Source organism: Marmota marmota, unplaced genomic scaffold, assembly GCF_001458135.2.
Source record: "Marmota marmota marmota unplaced genomic scaffold, marMar, whole genome shotgun sequence".
Classification (NCBI taxonomy): domain Eukaryota; kingdom Metazoa; phylum Chordata; class Mammalia; order Rodentia; family Sciuridae; genus Marmota; species Marmota marmota.
This window is the reverse complement of record NW_025999863.1, coordinates 5,628,016-5,634,191: the sequence shown is the minus strand read 5'-3', so window position 1 is coordinate 5,634,191 and position 6,176 is coordinate 5,628,016.

The window sequence follows — 6,176 nt, the reverse complement described above, 5'->3', positions numbered from 1 at the left end:
GCACACAGAACACCCATGCACCCAGGGCGCCAACCCTGAGTAAACATGCACAAACACACGCATGAACACATAAACCAACATGTCCCCTCCACAGCCAGCCTCAAGTAAACACTCAGACAGACCAAGTGGTCTTAGAATGGAATACCCAGACCTGCACACCCCACAGCTAAACCACTTGACATCTCCAACAGAACAGTTCTATTAGGAGTCTTTGGTGCAATGGCTGAGTCTGGGGTGAAGAGCAGCTTTCCAATGGAAGAAGAGGAACCGTTCACCCTGGGGACCCTGTGGACACAGGGGACAACTGACGGATAAACATTAAGGCGATACACTCAGAGTTAGAGGGCTGGGGATGGTGGGCAGTGGAAGTAGCCATTAGGAGTAGGCACCTTCAGAAGTGTCAACCTTCAGACAGGTCTTGAGTCCTGCCTGGTGACATTCAATCACTGGACAAAGATTGTCAGCCACATGCCAAATGCTATTCCAAGGCAAGTGGTGGACAAGACAGATATCCACCCTCTTTGCCAGTGGGCCAATTCTTAAGCCAGAGAACAGAGGAACAGTCCCTAAATTACTGAAGCAGGACTTGGGTGGGAAAGGAGAGGGCTGTGACCGGCCCATCCCTTCCTGCAGGATGTTATACTGAGAACAATATGGGAAAAGACCACTGGGTCCCAGGCTATCCCAGAATAATATGCTTAATCCATGTGAAATCTGGAGAGGTAGGGAATGGGGAAGAATGGAGGATTGCAGAAGAATGGAGAGAACTTCACAACAAAGCAATATAACTATCTCATACAGAGAAAGTCACTTTCCAAAATGAGACTAGTGGGCTAGCCTGGGCTAATTATAAAATCTTTATTAGTTTTCTCTGGCTGCCTAATACAATATTATAGACTAAGTGGCCTAAACAACAAAAACTGTACATATGGACAGTTCCAGAGGCTGGGAAGGCCTAAGTCAAGGTGCTAGCAAGGCTAGTGTCTGGGAAGGCCTCTCTTTGGCTTAAGGCACCCTTCTGGGTTTGGCATGAGACATTTAGCAAATGTGACACAAATAGAGATGTTTGAACTTTGGGGCTTCCCTGTCCACTTTTCCTAGCACCTCTACAACCACACTAGCCGGCTGGAGAGGCCACGTGGAAGACAATAAAGACAACCACCAGCTAACTGCAGCCCCCTGAATGGCTGAACCTAACCCAAATCAGCAACCCACAGAATTAAGCCCTAGTCGGTGGCCTGGGGGTTCCGCTCAGTGGTATGGGGCTACCTAGCAGGCATGAGTCCTTGGGTTTGATTCCCAGCACTACCAGGTAGCGAGGCAGGGAGACTTAGTGACCATTGCTCCAAGTGCTACATTTTAAGATAGTTTGTTGCACAGCAAAGGCCAAATGATACAATGTTCAAACAAATTCTCTTCAACAAGAGACACGCAGGGGCTGCATAGAGTGCTTGCCTTGCATGCAAGAGGCCCTGGATTCAATCCCCAGCTCCAAAAAAAAGGAAGAGGTGTGCAGATTCCTTCAGAGCAGCCACCAACTCCCCAACCGTCACCACACAGCTGTTCCTTGACTTGCCACATGTTACACACCCAGAAACTCACCATTCACCAAAAATACCGTTAAGTTAATCATGCCTTTAGCACTGGATGTTGGGCTAACATGCAAAAGTCCCTGGTCCTGAAAAAAAAAAAAAATCTCCAGCACTACCCAAAAAATGCATTTACTACACCTAATCTACCAAACCTAGCCTAACTGTGCTCAGAACATTCAGCTGAACCTGCGGTCGGGCATCAAGCAAGAGTCTCGTACCACGTGTCGCTAGCCAAGGAAAAGATCAAAACTTGAAATTCAAAGTATGATTTCTACTGAACGCCTATGGATTTGGCACCAAAAAACAGTAAGTGGGGCTGGATCCCTGTTTCCAGGCCACAGATTCTGCACTATGCACCATGAGACCACTAGGTGGCAGAGTTGTTTAAGTCACACTTCACTAGAGCCTCAAGCTAAGAATCAACCTGGGTCTCCGCTTTCTTTCAAAGTGGGGAGAAAAAAGCCAGGAAAGGTGGCACCTGCCTGCCCTCTCGGCTACTCCAGACGCTGAGACAGGGAAGTTGCTTCAGTCCAAGAGTTTGAAGCCAGCCTGAGTAACAAAGTGAGACCCCCATTAAAAGGGGAGGGGGACTTGAATATGACACAAGACAAAAGTGGGAGGTGCCGTTTATTAAAGCATTGATTCTAAATGTCACATCTACAAGTCGTTTAACCCTCAGCATCCCCCCAAGCAGGGGATGATCGTTACTCCCGTTTTGCAGATGCAGAAACTGAGGCGCAGGCATTTCTTGCTAAACTGCACAGCAGGCACGGGGGCGGGACTCACTGCTTGCCTCCAGCTCTGACTCTGGTTAAGTGCCACGTTGGCCTGACACCCGCTTCCTCACTAGTTATCTGTGTGACCTTGAGGAAGGCTTTATGCACTTGCGATTCTGTTCCCTCGTGTGCCAAATGAGAGAACAAGACATTCTTAACTGGGGTGGGGCTCAGGAGCAGCCATGATACCATGTAACTGTCCACAAGGTCTTTCAGGGAGTGGTTTTCAGACGTGGTTGGATTTCCATGTGAGGGTGTGGTCCCGAAAAGCTTAGGAAGCACTACAGTGACATTGATCAGATTATTTCATGTGCATCATGAACCCCACCATTGTGTTCACTAATAATGCACCGATAACAAATAAACAAAGTTCATTTAAAAAATACTGGGCAAGGGGCTGGGGTGGTGGCTCAGTGGTAGAGTCCTTGCCTAGCACGTGTGAGGGACTGGGTTTGATCCTCAGCACCACATAAACAATAAATAAATTAAATAAAGGTACCGTGTCCATCTACAACTAAAAAAAAAAAAAAATCAAGAAATATTTCACAACATGCTCTCCAAGGCCCATTCCAGGGTCAGGGTCTAATCGAGTTGACACCAAATGCAAGAGCCCCAGCAAGCCCCTACGGAGAGCAGGCCCAGGCAGCAGCATTCAGTCCCCGTCACCAAGCTGCGGTCATGCTTGTGGAACCCTGGTCTCCAGGCCTGAGTGGAATGCACCTCTCTAACACACCCCCACACACTTGTCCCAGAGCTAGACCAAGAGCTGGGCTCGTCCCAAGCACCTGACCAGCCCCGGGGGGTTCTCCCCGCCCTGCCCCACAGAAGGTTCTGTTCTGTAACTCCGAACTCTGATCCCTGACTGTCCACACCCTGAGAAAGCAGTCTGATTACAGGAACCGGCCAGGAAGCCACAACACATTCTGTTGGCAGGGCCCGCTGAACTTTCCAAAAGTCTGGCTCAACCTAGCTGTTCCTGGTCCCTCGATGTTGGCCTGAAGTTCATTGTTCTCCTTCCTCGGGTCGCCACCTCGACCTCACCGCCAGCCTCACTGTTGGTGCTGTGCCGACCTTTACCCCCGCAGCCTCGACTTCCAGCCAGCTAGCCGTCCAAAGCTCGCAGCCACTGACCTGGGTGTCCTCAGCAACATTCCCCTACTCACGACAGCATGGTCCCTCTAAGCCAGTCATAACACTCCGCTGTGTTATGCAAGAAGTGTGCAAACCTCTCCTGCCAGCATTGGAATTCTCTGTCAAGCAACATCTTACGTGGAAGCTAAACAATGTCAAAACCACCGGACAGACAGACAGAAGGGCAGGATCCTGGAAGGACACTGCCTACTGGGGGAGGGGGACATGCCAGCAATCCAGGGCGTAAGCAAGATCAGTCTGGAAGACATCAAGGAAACAGGACTGGTTCCCCCAAAGGGGTGGCCCTGGGAAGGTGGGTGAGTTCAAGGGTGCGCAGGCAGGAATTCAGACCCAGAAGCAACCCTGAGAACAGAGGCCCTGGGAACCAGCAGACATCTCCGGGAGGGTGCTGGGCTTCCCGCAGGCAGGTCGTGGGAGAGCGGCAGGCGCCAAATCTCGGAGGCTTGATTGACCCTGGCTGACATCTGGGTAACATCTGTTACACAAAAGAGCTGCTCCCAGCCCTAGCCCGAGGCAACCTCAGCCAGCTTTCAAACAGCCAGGGGGGGTGTTGTTGTTATTTTGTTCTGTTTTTCCCCAGTCCTGGGGATTGAACCCAGGAGGGCTTTTCCACTGAGAACATCGCCAGCCCTTTTTGTTTATTTTGAGACTGGGTCTCACTAAACTGCTCAGGTTGGCCTCAAACTCGCAATCCTCCTGCCTCAGCCTCCCAAATAACTAGGATTATAGGCCTGTGCCACAGGACCCAGCTTCAGTAGAGAGTTTATTTCTTTTCCCTTTTTTAAATATTTTTCTAGTTGTGGATGAACCCAATATCTTGATTTATCTATGTTTATGTGGTGCTGAGGATGGAACCCAGTGCCTCACGTATGCTAGTCAAGTGCTCTACCGCCAAGCCCCAGCCCCAGCCTTCAGTGGAGTTTTGAATAGAGCATTCAAGAGATTCTTTAATGGCGGCAAACTTGCTAATGGCCCCCTGGCCCAGCTGAAACTCAGACACACCCCAAAATGCAGATGTCTACCACCCATAATAATAATAACCTAATACCTAATGCTCAGGTGGTACATGCCAGACACAGCACTCTCCCTTTATACCTATCAATGTATATAATCCTTATAACAGCTCCTTAGAACAGGTGTCACTAATATCCACAAGGCAGCCAAAGGGGGCTGCTTCAACATCTTGGGGTAAAGGCTTCCTTCTCCTGCAACCTTCAGGCCCTGAGTGCTCTCCCCCTCCATCTCTCTGCTCCGGCCACACAGACCTCCTGGGTGTTGCTTTAGAAGCCAAATAAATTCCTGCCTCAGGACCTTGGCACTTGCTTTTCCTGCTGCCTAGAATGCACTCCCTTCCCCTCAGGGGGCTGCACAGCTCAATCTCCTCACCTCCCCGGGGTACCTCCCCAGAAGGGGCCCTCAAGCTAAAAGGGCCTCATACACACACTAGCACTACCACCATCTGACCTGCTGTATACAGCCCTCCCTCCGTGCCCACAGATGCTGAGGACCCCAAGGACACCAAAATCGGAAGATGCTCAAGCCCCTTCTATGAAATGGCACAGAACCTACCCATCCCTTTTTAAATTCTTTTTAAAATAATCTCTAGGAGACTCACACCACCCAGTACAGTGCCGGTGCTGTGTGAACTGTGGTCACGCTGTATTGTTGAGGGGAGAAGGACCAGAAGAGACATCGACAGTTTTTTTTGTTTTTTTTTTTTTCCAAATATTTTCAGTCCTCAGATGCAGAGGGCTGACCGGGCTCTAGAAAAAGGCAGAAGGAGAGCCACCGGTGGTGGCCAGGGGCTGGTGCAGGGCCAGGGACTGCTGGCCACGGGGTGCGCAGGGATCGGGTGGGATCTGAATCCCAGCTGAGGGGGTGGTTACAGGCTGTGTAGTTTGCCTGAGTCACCAAATCGTACACTGAAGCAGGTGGGTTTTACTGTTGGTAGAGCACAGGTCCATTTTTTTTTTTTTTCTATGAAAGAAAGAACAAAAAGGATCCCGGAGTTAAAGTACACCCGCAGTAAAGATGATCCCCGAGCCCCACAGAAAGAAATGGTGGTGTCTGGGGTGGAATGCTAACTAGCATGCATCATCAACTTGTCACACTGTACCCCCAAACAGGCACAATTATTATGGGTCAATTAAAAATGAAAATCGACATAATGAGGATGATAATAACTAGGAAAGGAAAGGCTTCTAAACGTCCCCAGCCCGCCTCCCCGCCTGTCCCGCCTGGAGTCTGACCCTCGCCCCTCCCAGACCCTGCTCCCTGGAAGCGCAGGGTGGGGCTTGTCCCAAGATGAGAGTTGGGGACAGAGTAGCTAAAGGTCTTCGGGACAGGAAGCCGAGGGGCACCCACCTCAGCAGCAGGCTCCTCCCCTGGTGGCCGCAGGTGCAGCCCCAGTGGCCCGAGGTGGGTGAGGCCAGAGAGCGGCAGGGTCCGGCCTCCAGAGCCCAGGCCTCTTCCCTGACTATGACAAGGACAGTCAGAACAGCCCCCTGCAGGCTGGCTCAAGGGCAGCCTGCCCAGCAACCCCCTTGGGCCTCTGGCATCTCTGAGTGGCCCCAGCAGTAAAACCCCGGAGAGGCCAGGACTAAGAAAGTCCCCACAGCCAGAGGGGCCGGGAGAGGTCAGAGGGGGTGGGCGGGGT